Source organism: Phyllobates terribilis, unplaced genomic scaffold (genome assembly GCF_046119375.1).
Source record: "Phyllobates terribilis strain yellow unplaced genomic scaffold, ASM4611937v1 Scaffold_8__6_contigs__length_399053987, whole genome shotgun sequence".
NCBI lineage: Eukaryota > Metazoa > Chordata > Amphibia > Anura > Dendrobatidae > Phyllobates > Phyllobates terribilis.
The window spans coordinates 193765171-193781268 of record NW_027362768.1 but is presented as its reverse complement, the minus strand read 5'-3'; positions in this window follow the sequence as shown (position 1 = coordinate 193781268).

The window sequence follows — 16098 nt, the reverse complement described above, 5'->3', positions numbered from 1 at the left end:
TTACTGGGGTATACCACACTTTTTTAAATAGAGATATTTGCGGCTGAACAGTGAGCGACACACTCAAACTGCTTTTTTTAGATACAAATGGCCCAAAAGTGGATAATACAGAGGTTTGTACCGTGGAACTGCAAAACCACACTTGTATTTCTCGGGCCTACACCAGACTATTTTCAACAGATATATTTGTGTCTGAAAAATCAGGGAGACACTATTATTTTTTTTTTTACAGCAAAAAATGCAAAAAGCAGGATAATAGAGATTTTTTACCGTGGAACAGCAAAAGCACACTTCTGTCTCTCTGGCCTACACCACACTATTTTCAACAGATATATTTGTGTCTGAAAAATCAGGGAGACACTATTATTATTTTTATACAGCAAAAAATGCCAAAAACAGGATAATTGAGATGTTTTACCGTGGAACATCAAAACCACAGTAATAATTTACTGGTGTATACCAGGCTTTTTAAAATATATATATATTTGCGGCTGAACAGTGAGCGACACACTCAAGCTGTTTTTTTTAGATACAAATGGCCCAAAAGTGGATAATACAGAGGTTTGTACCGTGGAACTGCAAAACCACACTTGTATTTCTCGGGCCTACACCAGACTATTTTCAACAGATATATTTGTGTCTGAAAAATCAGGGAGACACTATTATTTTTTTTTTTACAGCAAAAAATGCAAAAAGCAGGATAATAGAGATTTTTTACCGTGGAACAGCAAAAGCACACTTCTGTCTCTCTGGCCTACACCACACTATTTTCAACAGATATATTTGTGTCTGAAAAATCAGGGAGACACTATTATTATTTTTATACAGCAAAAAATGCCAAAAACAGGATAATTGAGATGTTTTACCGTGGTACATCAAAACCACAGTAATAATTTAGTGGTGTATACCAGGCTTTTTAAAATATATATATTTGCGGCTGAACAGTGAGCGACACACTCAAACTGTTTTTTTTAGATACAAATGGCCCAAAAGTGGATAATACAGAGGTTTGTACCGTGGAACTGCAAAACCACACTTGTATTTCTCGGGCCTACACCAGACTATTTTCAACAGATATATTTGTGTCTGAAAAATCAGGGAGACACTATATTTTTTTTTTTTTACAGCAAAAAATGCAAAAAGCAGGATAATAGAGATTTTTTACCGTGGAACAGCAAAAGCACACTTCTGTCTCTCTGGCCTACACAAGACAATTTTCAACAGATATATTTGTGTCGAAAAATCAGGGAGACACTATTATTATTTTTATACAGCAAAAAATGCCAAAAACAGGATAATAGAGATGTTTTACCGTGGAACATCAAAACCACAGTAATAATTTACTGGTGTATACCAGGCTTTTTAAAATATATATATATTTGCGGCTGAACAGTGAGCGACACACTAAAACTGTTTTTTTTAGATACAAATGGCCCATAGAACTGCAAAACCACACTTCTATTTCTCTGGCCTACACCAGACTATTTTCAACAGATATATTTGTGTCTGAAAAATCAGAGGCACACTTTTTTTTTTGGGGGGGGGGGACACCAAAAGGTTAATAAGATGGGTATTTGTACATTGTGAAGGAGGAAAAAAAAAGAGGATTTAGATAAAAAAAAGGATTTTTCCTGGCCCCCGGGACCTGGAGCTAAGTCCAGCAATTTCAGCAACAGGAGCAGCACACAGGACTGTAATGCAGCGTTTGCTGGTATAACCACTGTGTCTCCTATACAGCCTGCCTGCCTGACTGATATACCTGGGATGGATATTAGTCCTGAGAAGGACTGTTTGTTTGATCTGGCAGCCTTTACAGTCCCTACACTAACTATTTTGCAGGATATATCTCTCCCTAAATCAGCAGCGCTGTCCCTACACTGTCTGATTCGGAGCGACTGTGTCCAAGATGACGGCGCCCGGTTTTAAATACTCGAGGTGACGCTGTGCGGCCAGCCAATCACTGTAATGCCCACAAACAACATGGCTGCGGCATTACAGTGACTGGCTGGCAATCCCTGCATGTTCATTGGCTCTGTAAAGAGCGCCAAACATGCAGGGCGGAGACCCGAGCTCCCGCCCGAGTAACCCGGAAATGCTCGGTGCTCGCCGAACATCCCGAGTAGCGTGATGCTCGGGTGAGTACCGAGCAGTGTCGAGCATGCTCGCTCAACACTAATAATAATTTCCACAATTGAATGTGTTTAGATACAATGTTCCTGTGCTGAGATAATCTTATAAATGTGCCCCTGCTGTGTACTGTGTAATGGCCGGGTCTGACCATGCAGGAACATGGTCTGATCATACCACAGCTCCTGGGCAGGGGAGGAGAAAGAGAGTATACAGACAGGACAGACCGGATCACAGCTGATTCTTTCTTTGAAGTAAAGCATTGTTTAAAAACAGACAGTGAAATGTTTTATCTCACAGAAAGAATCAGCTGTGATCCCGTGCTGTAATGTCTGTATACTCTTTTGCTTCCTCCCCTGCCCAGGAGCTGTTGTTGCATGCACACCACTAGGTATATAGAGGCTATACAAGTTAACATGAATTTTTGAAATCCTGGGGGAAATGTTACTCAGGACGACCAATGATCATAGCTTTCACATTCATGATATGTATCAGCTCTCCGGCACACAAGGCGATGACAGGGTCTTGGATAAGAGTTGATCACAGTTGTTTAATTAAAGTCCAGCACACAACATTAGTCTTTTCAGCAACAGGCTTCCAGTACAATTAGGATAGTCTCTTTTTTTTAGTCTCAGTTTGTTTCACCCACAGCAGTATTTCTTCCCAGTGCCAGACTTTACCTTCTTTGCAGTGAAGTAGGTGGGAGGAGACCGGAAGGATGAATCCAGCCCTTGGATGTGGTGTTCACTTCTTTTTCCCTGTTCAAGAACAGTTATCTCCCGCTCCACTCTCCTTCTGGAGTAGTTACTGTTACCAACTAGCTGATAGTTGCAGTTAGAGGAGCTCAGCACCTCCATCAGCCCGGGGTAGAGGTTTGCATCCTTCCAGCTCACTCTCCAAACCAAGACTGACTTTTACCAGTCCTTATGGGGCAGGTCTGACCACTACCCCCAACTGTAACTTGTGAACCCCTCTAGATGCTGGAAGCTTTTAAAGACACCCATCCAGCTCCTACCTATCACACTGTGATATGATCAGCCCAGGCTCCTGCACGGTCAGACACGGCCATTACACAGTACACAGCAGGGACACATTTATAAGATTATCTCAGCACAGGGACATTTTATTTAAATATCGAATTGTGGAAGTTATTATCATTCCAAGATCTATTGATTAAAATCAACTTTTGTTCATGGTAAAACCCCTTTAAAGACATGGCTAATTTTAAAGGGGTTGTCTAATACTGGACAACCCCATATTAATAGGCCCAGGGTGCTGCATGAATAAAAAAATACTTTCTTTACCTCCTGGACTGACACCGCTCCCCTGAGTGATGACGATCGGCTGCAGCCTGCACAGTACCATCCAAGAGGAAGAGCGGTATCACCCAGGAGGTAAGAATGGCTACAGTATTATTTTTTTACATTTATTCAGTACATTGGGGCCATTAATAAGTGGTTTTCCAGTAGTAGACACCCTTTAAACTTTAGATGCAAGTCATGTTTTTAATATTTTTTATCTGAAATGGAATCTGTCAGTGATCGTCCCTCCTGAGCCGTCTATATGGACGCAGGTCATAGGAAGCTGAGTAACATGGCACCTTGGAGCTTTTTGGAGATGGAAATGTCATTCTCCAGCAGGACTTGGCCCCTGTCCACACGGCCAGAAGTACCAATACCTGGTTTATACACAACAGTATCACTGTGCTTGATTGGCAGCAAACTCGCCTGACCTTAACCCCATAGAGGATCTATTATAGAGAATCTATGGGGTATTGTCAAGAGGAAGATGAGAGACACCAGACCCAACAATGCAGATGAGCTGAAGGCTGCTATCAAAGCCACCTGGGCTTCCATAACACCCCAGCAGCCACAGGCTGATCCCTCCATGCCACAGGCTGATCCCTCCATGCCACAGGCTGATCCCTCCATGCCACAGGCTGATCCCTCCATGCCACATTGCCGCATTGATGCAGTAATTGATGCACAAGGAGCCCGACCAAGTATTGAGGCATTTACTGAGTGTAATGACTCTATATAATAGATCCCTCTGTGTGTAATGACTCTATATAATAGATCCCTCTGTGTGTAATGACTCTATATAATAGATCCCTCTGTGTGTAATGACTCTATATAATAGATCCCTCTGTGTGTAACGACTCTATATAATAGATCCCTCTGTGTGTAATGACTCTATATAATAGATCCCTCTGTGTGTAATGACTATATAATAGATCCCTCTGTGTGTAATGACTCTATATAATAGATCCCTCTGTGTGTAATGACTCTATATAATAGATCCCTCTGTGTGTAATGACTCTATATAATAGATCCCTCTGTGTGTAATGACTATATAATAGATCCCTCTGTGTGTAATGACTCTATATAATAGATCCCTCTGTGTGTAATGACTCTATATAATAGATCCCTCTGCGTGTAATGTTTCTATATAATAGATCCCTCTGTGTGTAATGACTCTATATAATAGATCACTCTGTGTGTAATGACTCTATATAATAGATCCCTCTGCGTGTAATGACTCTATATAATAGATCCCTCTGTGTGTAATTACTCTATATAATATAGGAGTTTCACTTTTTGTATCTTACTGCACAGATGCTGCGTGAGAATTTCTCACGCAACACAGATGCAGCAAGTGAGGTCACCAGAGCTCATCAGCTGATCTTCAACTGATGAACTCCAGTGACCTCTCTCCCAGCAGCTCAGCGCTATACACTGCCAGGAGCGATTACACTCCTGTACTGACAAAAACAAGTGCGGCATCAGAACACAGCATTTTGGACGCAGCAAAAATACACTGCGTCCAAAGTGCTGCTGTTTGCTGATGGTGCGGAGGTAGAGGATAACCAAACAGCTGTGAGCTGTTATTAATAGCCAGTGAACATGTTGGCCTTATGACCCCTTCCTAGGCTAAAATAGCAGCTCTTAGCTGCCACAGAAATGACATGAATGGGATTTAGGGATAATAAGATTAGGGTTTATGGGATTAGGTGTCGCTGACACCAAGCCCTTTGTTTAGAGATGAAGAGGTGTCAACCAGGCACCCTCATTACTAAACCTGTAAGTAAAGAGTTAAATAAACACTCAGAGATTAAAACACTTTATTTGAAATACAACAGACACTTTATTTAATCATTTAAATTAACCAATATACTCACCCCAGGTCCAGCGGTAATCCAAGGGTTAAAGTGATGTCCCACAATTCTTTATTCAAACATCTTTATTTATCTCCAAAAAGCATTCATTGCTGTACAAAAATGCAGAAAAAAACGCAGAAAAAAACGCTCCAAAATCATGGAAAAAAGCACGTTTTTGCTGCAGGGGATATAAAAAGAACCCCACGTGTATCGCTGTGACTCGCACGGCTTCTTCAGGGGATTGTGTTCTCCATGTAGTTCAGCAAATATTTATATGCCATCTAAATTAGTGGAGTAGATAGTGGTGTGCAGCGAGAGTCCAGCAGTCCCCTTCATGTTACAGCTCCTCATATAGAGATGTCAGCAGGTAAACTCTGATTCCTTCTGCTTTGCTATTGACATGAATGGGAATTAGGGATAATGGGATTAGGGTTTATGGGATTAGGTGTCGCTGACACCAAGCCCTTTGTTTAGAGATGAAGAGGTGTCAACCATGGCCTTAGCATTTGTTCACCTATATCTATTGTATTTTTATATCTCATTTATTATTTGATACACCTCAGTCCTGAGTCATTTATACTCAGAAATATCCGGGGATCTTATCTACCCATACAAACATCTTTTGACTACTGGTTACTCTAACATGGTCTGTATAATGGTCCTAGCTATTCTCTTGCATTTATAATATGTATACTGGGTTTTTAAGGATATTATGGTTGTATCTATTATTTGACACTGTCTGTACATGAGATTGGTGGGATGCACTATTCGGAGACCATATACATCAATTGAAGCGCTGGCCCAGTCCCTATATTAGGCTACATTTTCTTGTTTTCTATATTGAGAGGGTGTATACATTATTGCTTATGTCTCTATATATTTGGGCCATATTAATTGATTGGAGATTCCACTCCACACAATTTTGGGCTTTGGAGACTGCTGTATATGAAATGGATACATTGTTATTTGCGGATGTTTTATTATGAACCCTTGGATGGTTTTAAATGTTTTTAATGTTGCGTCTTGGCGTTCAATAAACTTTTTTTTTTGCACATAATATGATATCAGGTGTGTGCACATCTCTATGTAATGTCTTTTTTTTCTCTGGTTTCCAGAAAACAAACATTTGACACAATGTTAAATATTTTTCATTCTCTATTTAATTCCATGCGATTTGCCGGCTCCGACATTCGCTGCCATGGACGTCAACCGCTGGCTGTCTCATTAGGGGCATTGTAGGTTACATTTCCATGGAGTTGTCTTTAATGTCTGCACCAACTCAGAGGATGAAGAATGCGGTTTTGTATTAGAGGAAAGTAAGTTCAATTCAACAAGGATAAGACAAAGCAAAGCGTCTCCCTCTCCTGAGGAGCTGAATTTGCAACAGCAGAGACTCTGCCCCGAGGCTATTCTTGTAAAGCTTACAAGTTCTCCTTCTTCCGGGATTCCATTTGAAAATTTTAGTACTTTGACCAAAAACATTGCAGCGTATCTTACAGAGCGGCGCAGAGCACCGGGAACATCTCAGGAATAAGCGGCAATGTCATAACGCTGGACTCCAGAAGGTTACGGATCCTTTTAAAGGGGAAGGCGCCACATCTTCTGGACCGTCGTAGACTACATCACGCGTTGCACATGTATTCCCAAAAAATAATGAGATACAATGTGTCAATGTTGTTTTCCTACTAATCTATAATTGATTTATTAATTCTTTTAGACTTTGTTCACACATTGTGGCCATATTCTATATGTTTTGGGTTTTTTCTGGGGTTTTCCAAAATTGTAGCAAAACTGGATTGTATTAACAATCAAGGTAAAACCACATTATTTTTGCAGCCTTTTCATAGAAAAATCTGTAAAAAAAAAAAAGAAAGTGTCAGGAATGCCAAGTCAGCATGTGAAAGCTGCCTTAATTTAACATCAACATGATTTGGATTTGGATGGTCAAATATTCTGGATTTTGGGAAGGTGAAAAAAATGCATAAGAAGTTTTAGATTATTTATCAAACATTATTGAAAATGATGGGATTATCACAAGGGTGGAGAGTAACAGTGAAGAGCCCCTCTGCAGAACTTGTGTCTGGAGCCCCCAACTATCAGAGCCCACTAACGTAGTAAACACATGCACTTTTACATGTATGGTCACATAAAGAACAATATAATAAAATGTGCACGTGCTAATATATTATACACACATTTTCACATTAAACATGAATATACACACATGAAGCATATATAAACTAGGCACATACACCTAATACATATACTCAGTGATGCACTTGTTCAGACAATCAGAACATTTTTTGTTGATTTATTGCTAGTTGTAATAGTCATAACTTTTTATTTTTACGTACGGTTCCGTATATATGTGCTTTTGTTTTTTTTTTGCAAGACAATTTATATTTTTTTTAAGTTCAATTTTTCCAAAAATGTACTGACAAGTTACATTTGTGTTAATTTTTTTAAGGATGTAATTTAGCATTTACTGGTTTGTGAAGAGCGCTGTTATTGTAACTGGTGTATAAATGTATCTCCATGTACCAGTACAATTTGCCTGTTTTGATTCGTTTTTTCCTGAATAGTATTTTGCAGCTTTTGATTGGACAGTTCCTACAGCTGTGGCCAAAAGTTCTGAGACTGACACAAGTTTCGTTTTTCACATTTTGTCTCTTCAGTGTTTTTCGCTGTTTCAGTCGGACGTTTCTATAGTTACTGACGTACAATTATAAATAATCCGTAAGTTTTTACACTTTTAGTGACAAATCCTTGAAGTTTCTGTGACACCTCAATATTCCCAGCGCTGCCCCTTATTCTCCACACTTCTGCCCTTCTCTCCGGCATCTGGGTATCAGCTTCTGGGCAGATCCTGACTGATGTCTGCTGGTTCTTGTATCATCAGAACTCGGTGTTGTCACAATCTCTGGATTTTGTTTGTCGCTTTTGAGGATTGACCGCAGGTTCTCAATGGGACTAAGATCTGGGAGTTTCCCATCCATGGACCCAAAATGTCACTTTTTTAATCATCAAGCAGCTTAGTGATTACTTTTACTTTGTGACCGATCTCCATCATGTGTGAAGAAGCATCATCACCACATTGTCCTGGATGATGGGAGAAGTTCTTCTTGGATGAGGCTTAGATCCTGTGTTATATTTATGGCTGTGATCTTAGGTATAATTGTGAGTGATCCCCCTACATGGATGAGAAGCCCCCAGACATTGTGAGTGATCCCCTCCGTGGATGAGAAACCCCAACACATTGTGAGTGACCCCCTCCATGAATGAGAAGTCCCCGCACATTGTGAGTGACCCCCTCCATGGATGACAAATCCCCGCATATTGTGAGCCCTTTCCATGGATGATAAGCCGCCACACATTGTGAATGGCCTCCTCCATGGATGAAAAGTCCCCGCACATTGTGAGTGAGCCACTTCCATGGATGAGAAGCCTGCACATTCTGCGTGATTCCCTTTATGGATGAGAAACTTCCTCACATTGTGAGCCCCCTCTAAGGAAGAGAAGCTCCCATACATTGTGAGTGATCCCCTCCATGGATGAAAAGCCTCCCACATATTATGAGCGAACCCCTTCCAAGGATGAGAAGCCCCCACACATTGTGAGTGACCCCCTCCATGGATGAGAAGCCCCCACACATTGTGAGTGAGCCCCTCCATGGATGAGAAGCTCCCACACATTGTGAGTGATCCCCTGCATGGATGAGAAGCCCCCACACATTGTTAGTGAGCGCCTTCCATCGATGAGAAGCCCCCACACATTGTTAGTGAGCTCCTTCCATGGATGAGAAGCCCCCACACATTGTGAGTGAGCCCCTCCATGGATGAGAAGCCCCCACACATTGTGAGTGACGCCCTTCATGGATGAGAATACCCGCACATTGTGTGTTACCCCTTTCATGGACGAGAAGCCCCCAGACATTGTGAGTGACCCGTTCCATGGATGAGAAACCACCGCGAATTCTGACTGAGCTCCTTCCATGGATAAGAAGTCTCCACACATTGTGAGTGATCCCCCTCCATGGAAGAGAAGACCCCGCACATTGTGTGTTACCCCTTTCATGGATGACAAAAACTCCACATATTGAGAGTGAGCTCTTTCCATGGATGAATAGCCTCCACACATTTTGAGTTACCCTCTCCATGAATGAGAAGCCCCCTCACATTGTGAGTGACCCCCCTCCATGGAGAAGAAGCCCCCGCACATTGTGAGTGACCCCCCTCCATGGATAAGAAGCCCCCACACATTGTGAGTGACCCCTTCCATGATGAGAAGCCCCCACACATTGAAAGTGACCCCCTCCATGGATGAGAAGCCCCCATACATTGTGAGTGATCCCCTCCATGGATGAGAAGCCTCCCACATATTATGAGCGAACCCCTTCCAAGGATGAGATGACGCGCCCCCAGGGCAGTGGGGTACTCGGTGTCCGGGCCTATGGATGCTGGGGGGAATATGTCACAGTGCCTGGCCTGCTCCGTGGCCCAGGGCGGTCAACAAAAAGGGGATAGTTTATATGGGATTTGTAGTTTGATCGTGACGCCACCTCTGGTTTCTGGTAATTTGTACCAGCGCTGCTGCAGACCTCTGAGGCAGTTGATAGGGCAGCTAGGATGGAACAGCTCCCCACAGGTGGAGCGGGCCTCAGGGCAGTGTAGAGTTTGATGGTGGGTGGTGATGCTGGGGCTTGTAGTGCAGTCGGGATGGCGCAGCTGAAATAGCTGACGGTGGCAGTGGAGTGCAGTCATCCGAGTTTTACTCATAGTTCTTGTTCAAGTTCCTCAGGTACACTGTACGGGTGTCCGCCTCCGCGTCGCACTGCGTCTACCAGACCAGGGGTTCAGCACTTTCTCAGATATATCAGGAGTGCTTGACGGAACCCCGCGTTCTTTATGTTCCTTACTAGACCGACTTCTCATGCTGGGTCTTCTCCCTCCTGCCCTGCGCTTCCCCACACTCAGTCCCGATCGGGTGCTCTGAAGTCCCTCTGGGCAACCTGGAGTTCCCGGACCTACTTGATGCCTTTCACGGTGACTAGGGTGAGACTGTGGCAACTGCACCATGGAAGTGCAGAAGCCTCCGGTTTTTCCAGCCGAGACCTGGAGTAACATGGCTGTCCAGGGGCCAGTCCCCTTCTTGGGGCCTGATCCCTCTCACACCAGGCAGATTCGGGGCGTACGGGTGCCGTCCTGCACTCACCGTACCCCCTGGGATCCCTTCTGTAAAACGGAGCCTTTCTTCGCTGCTCCCCTCCTGGGCCTCTATCACTAGGCCCCACTTGTGGAGCAGAGCTCCTGACGAGACTCTGCTCCCCTCCTTACTGCTCACTCACTTCTCTGTCTTTCTCCCCTGCCACCCTAAGATGGCTTCCCTTTATATATCTCCTATTATGGTGCTCCCCTACTCTACATCCTCCACCCACACCCACTACTGATTCCCCCTTCTTTGGTTCCCCCCACTCCAGCCAGGGACAGGGCTCAGCAGGAGACACAGTGCATCTTGCCCTTCCAGCCGGTCTGGAGTAGTGTAGTGTTGAATGTGGGTGTTGGGGCTCCGGACAGCACTCCCTCCTTACCTGAGAGAAGGAGACACCACAACTCTGGGTGAGGTGCAGTACCTCTATGGCGACTGAACCCTCAGGGGCGCCACATGAGAAGCCCCCACACATTGTGAGTGTGCCCCTCCACAGATGAGAAGCCCCCACACATTGTGAGTGATCCCTTGCATGGATGAGAAGCCACCACACATTGTTAGTGAGCTCCTTCTATGGATGAGAAGCCCCCACACATTGTTAGTGAGCTCCTTCCATGGATGAGAAGCCCCCACACATTGTGAGTGAGCCCCCTCCATGGATGAGAAGCCGCCACACATTGTGAGTGACCCTCCTCCATGGATAAGAAGCCCCCGCACATTGTGAGTGACCCCTTCCATGGATGAGAAGGCCCCACACATTGTGAGTGATCTCCTCCATGGATGAGAAGCCCCCACACATTGTGAGTGACCCCCTCCATGCATGAGAAGCCCCCACACATTGTGAGTGATCCCCTCCATGGATGGGAAGCCCCAGCACATTGTGAGTGAGCCCCCTCCATGGATGAGAAGCCCCAGCACATTGTGAGTGAGCCCCTCCATGGATGAGAAGCCTCCACACATTGTGAGTGAGCACATCCATGGTTGAGAAGCCCCCACACATTGTGAGAGAGCTCCCTCCATGGATGAGAAACTCCCACACATTGTGAGTGAGCCCCTCCATGGATGAGAAGCCCCCACACATTGTGAGTGAGCTCCCTCCATGGATGAGAAGCCCCCACACATTGTGAGTGACCCCCTCCATGGATGACAAGCCCCCACACATTGTGAGTGACCCCCTCCATGGATGATAAGCCCCTACACATTGTGAGTGGGTCCCTCCATGGATGACAAGCCCCCACACATTGTGAGTGAGCCCCTCCATGGATGAGAAGCCCTCACACATTGTGAGTGACCCCCTCCATGGATGAGAAGCCCTCACACATTGTGAGTGACCCCCTCCATGGATGAGAAGCCCCCACATATTGTGAGTGATTCCCCTCCATGCATGAGAAGCCCCCACACATTGTGAGAAGCCCCCACACATTGTGAGTGATCCCCTCCATGGATGAGAATCACCAACACATTGTGAGTGAGCCCCTCCATGGATGAGAAACCTCCACACATTGTGAGTGACCCCCTCCATGGATGAGAATCACCCACACATTGTGAGTGAGCCCCTCCATGGATGAGAAGCCCCCACACATTGTGAGAAGCCCCCACACATTGTGAGTGATCCCCTCCATGGATGAGAAACCTCCACACATTGTGAGTGATCGCCTCCATGAATGAGAAACCTCCACACATTGTGAGTGACCCCCTCCATGGATTAGAATCCTGCCCGCACATTGTGAGTGACCCCCTCCATGGATTAGAATCCTGCCCGCACATTGTGAGTGACCCCTCCATGGATGAGAAACCTCCACACATTGTGAGTGACCCCCTCCATGGATGAGAAACCTCCACACATTGTGAGTGACCCCCTCCATGGATGAGAAACCTCCACACATTGTGAGTGACCCCCTCCATGGATGAGAAGCCCCCACACATTGTGAGTGATCCCCTCCATGGATGAGAAGTCCCCACACATTGTGAGTGAGCTCTCTCCATGGTTGAGAAGCCCCCACACATTGTGAGTGAGACCCCTCCATGGATTAGAATCCCACCCGCACATTGTGAGTGACCCCCTCCATGGATGAGAAGGCCCAAAACATTGTGAGTGTTCATATCATCCCCCCTGTTCCCAGAAAGTAAATAAGATCTTAAAAAAAACATATTTGGCATCACCACGTGCATAATTGTCCTACTTAATAAAATATCAGATCCTGTACAGTGAACACAGGAACAAAAAATGACCTGAGAGAATTGGAGAATCAGAAGCAGAGGAGTCAGCTTGTGCTGCAGAAATATGCCTTAAAATAAAAATACAGTGCATATAAGCCGTCTGATCCAAATTTGGTGGGTATTTCAGAAAAAGTATCATCCCACAAATGCGGGTTTCATTGTGGGGTTGAGGTGGTCCCAGGGCAGGACGTTGGGTGAGACTAAAGTATCCCTAAATTGCCAATGCCAGTATCGGTTGTAATGCACACGCCCGGGCTGAGCGGCGTGTGCGTGTGATTCCACTGGACAGTGCCGGAGAGTGAATGCCTGGAGGGGCGTAACTAGGTATTCACCCGATCCGACCAGGGTCGCACGACGGCATACGACGCCAGTGCACCAAGGAGGAACCGAGCATAGGGACCAGGTGCTACTCCAGGACAGACCCCGGACACGGCTGTTGACCCACACAGGGGAATACAGGAACAGGCTGGTTAGGCTGGCGCACAGACTGGTGGGTATAGGCAGGCACGACTGGTATGCAGGCAGGCGGGTAAGCTGGCAGGGGGGTACAGGCAAGCACAGCTAGAGTGCAGACAGGGAGGCACTAACAGATAGGAACACAGGTGGGATAGGACCCAGTACACACTGGGACTCAGGAACAATACAGGCAGAGGGGTACAGGCAAGCACAGCTAGAGTGCAGACTGGGAGGCACTAGCAGGTAGGGACACTGGCGGGATAGGACCCAGTACACACTGGGACTCAGGAACAGAACCACAGATGTGGCGGACAAACACAGCAGAGTGAGGCCGCCCAGAGAGGTGAGCGAGAACAGGGCAGGACAAGACCGCCTGGAGCGGTGAAGCAAGAGTAGAGCAGGACAAGGCCGCCAGGAGCGGTGAGCAAAGGGTCAGAGCGGAGCAAGGCTGCCGGAGCAGCGAGCAAAGGAGTCAGAGCAGGCTAGAACCGCCGGAGCGGTGAGCAAAGGAGTCAGAGCAGGCTAGAACCGCCGGAGCGGTGAGCAAAGGAGTCAGAGCAGGCTAGAACCACCGGAGCGGTGAGCAAAGGAGTCAGAGCAGGCTAGAACCGCCGGAGCGGTGCGCAAAGGAGTCAGAGCAGGCTAGAACCACCGGAGCGGTGAGCAAAGGAGTCAGAGCAGGCTAGAACCGCCGGAGCGGTGAGCAAAGGAGTCAGAGCAGGCTAGAACCGCCGGAGCGGTGAGCAAAGGAGTCAGAGCAGGCTAGAACCGCCGGAGCGGTGAGCAAAGGAGTCAGAGCAGGCTAGAACCGCCGGAGCGGTGAGCAAAGGAGTCAGAGAAGGCTAGAACCGCCGGAGCGGTGAGCAAAGGAGTCAGAGCAGGCAAGGCTGAGCAGGGGGGGACAGGGCTCTGTTCACACGGAACAGACAGGAAGGGAAAAGCAGAGCCAGATACCCACAGGGTGCTTGCAGTGAAGTAGCGAGTGGACCACAAACTCACAAACGGGAGTACAGAGACAACAAGCAGGAGTTAGGTACGAGTTCAGACTCTGCAGAAAAAGGAAGGGAATGGACATAGAGGCAAAACAGGTAAAGGATAGGAGATAGTTCAGACTGGAACTGAGTGTACGGAGGAGACCGACACTGCAGCGGAATACAGGAGCGGGTCTGGGAATACGGCCCCCAGAGAGGCAGGACGAACAGGCAAGGAGCGTGTTCAGACAGGACAGACAAGATACAGGAGTGGGTCTAGGTAATCGGCCCCTAAAGGGCGGGAGGAACAGGCAAGGAGCGTGTTCAGACAGGACAGACAAGATACAGGAGCGGGTCTGGGAAAATGGCCCCCAGAGTGGCAGGACGAACAGGCAAGGAGCGTGTTCAGACAGGGCAGACAAGATACAGGAGCGGGTCTAGGTAATCGGCCCCTAGAAGGCGGGAGGAACAGGCTAGGAGCGTGTTCAGACAGGACAGACAAGATACAGGAGCGGGTCTAGGTAATCGGCCCCTAGAAGGCAGGAGGAACAGGCTAGGAGCGTGTTCAGACAGGACAGACAAGATACAGGAGCGGGTCTAGGTAATCGGCCCCTAGAAGGCAGGAGGAACAGGCTAGGAGCGTGTTCAGACAGGACAGACAAGATACAGGAGCGGGTCTAGGTAATCGGCCCCTAGAAGGCAGGAGGAACAGGCTAGGAGCGTGTTCAGACAGGCCTGGAAATACAGCCTCCAGGATAGGCAGACAAGAGAACACAGAACGGGACCTGGCACCTTCAGAGTGCAAGCACACACTGAATGAAACACTATGCTCAGGCAGGGATTGATTGGAGCAGCTGGGTTATATACCAGGTGACAGACAGCAATAGGCTGAGGACGCACAAGGGGTGTGACCCACAGCAGGTACAAAAAGCAGGAAGTGATCGGGCGCCGCCCTTAAGCAGCAGAAACAGACACAAACAGACAGCATGGAGGGAAGCCAGAGAGACATTCTGGACTGGAGATCAAGTGCGCGCAATTGCACAGTGGGAGATGGACCACCATGCAAGGGCGCCGCCAGGTATGTTACATCGGTAATCAGTGGTGTCACCAGTCTCCTGGATTTTTTGTCCCGTGCCCCAAAGGTCCTGTCCAGTGATCACCATTATCAGAGAAGGGGCAGCATACATTATCCGGGACATAAACGGGGGTTACACTTATATGGAAGGAGGGAGGGATAAACTGAAACTTATGTTAATAAGTTATGCTGCACAGTGTCACTCCGCTGCACAGCAGTGCCAGACCTGTGTTATTAGTCTGACACCCCTGCCCTCGGCACACAGCCCCATGGTAAGAGCGCATCATTGCATGCTCCTCCTTTCTTCTCACCCATCACATGTAAATAGCACGCATAGTGGGTACGGAAAGTATTCAGACCCTTTAAATTTTTCACTTTGTTTCATTTCAGCCATTTGGTAAACTCTAAAAAAAAAATTTTCATTAAAGTACACTCTGCACCCCATCTTGACTGAAAAAAACAGAAATGTAGAAATTTTTGCAAATTTATTAAAAAAGAAAAACTGAAATATCACATGGTCATAAGTATTCAGACCCTTTGCTCAGACACTCATATTTAAGTCACATGCTGTCCATTTCCTTGTGATCCTCCTTGAGATGGTTCTACTCCTTCATTGGAGTCCAGCTGTGTTTAGTTAAACTGATAGGACTTGATTTGGAAAGGCGCACACCTGTCTATATAAGACCTCACAGCTCACAGTGTATGTCAGACCAAATGAGAATCATGAGCTCAAAGGAACTGTCCAAGGAGCTCAGAGACAGAATTGTGGCAAGGCACAGATCGGGCCAAGGTTACAAAAGAATTTCTGCATTACTCAAGGTTCCTAAGAGCACAATGGCCTTCATCATCCTTAAATGGAAGAAGTTTGGGACCAACAGAAGTCTTCC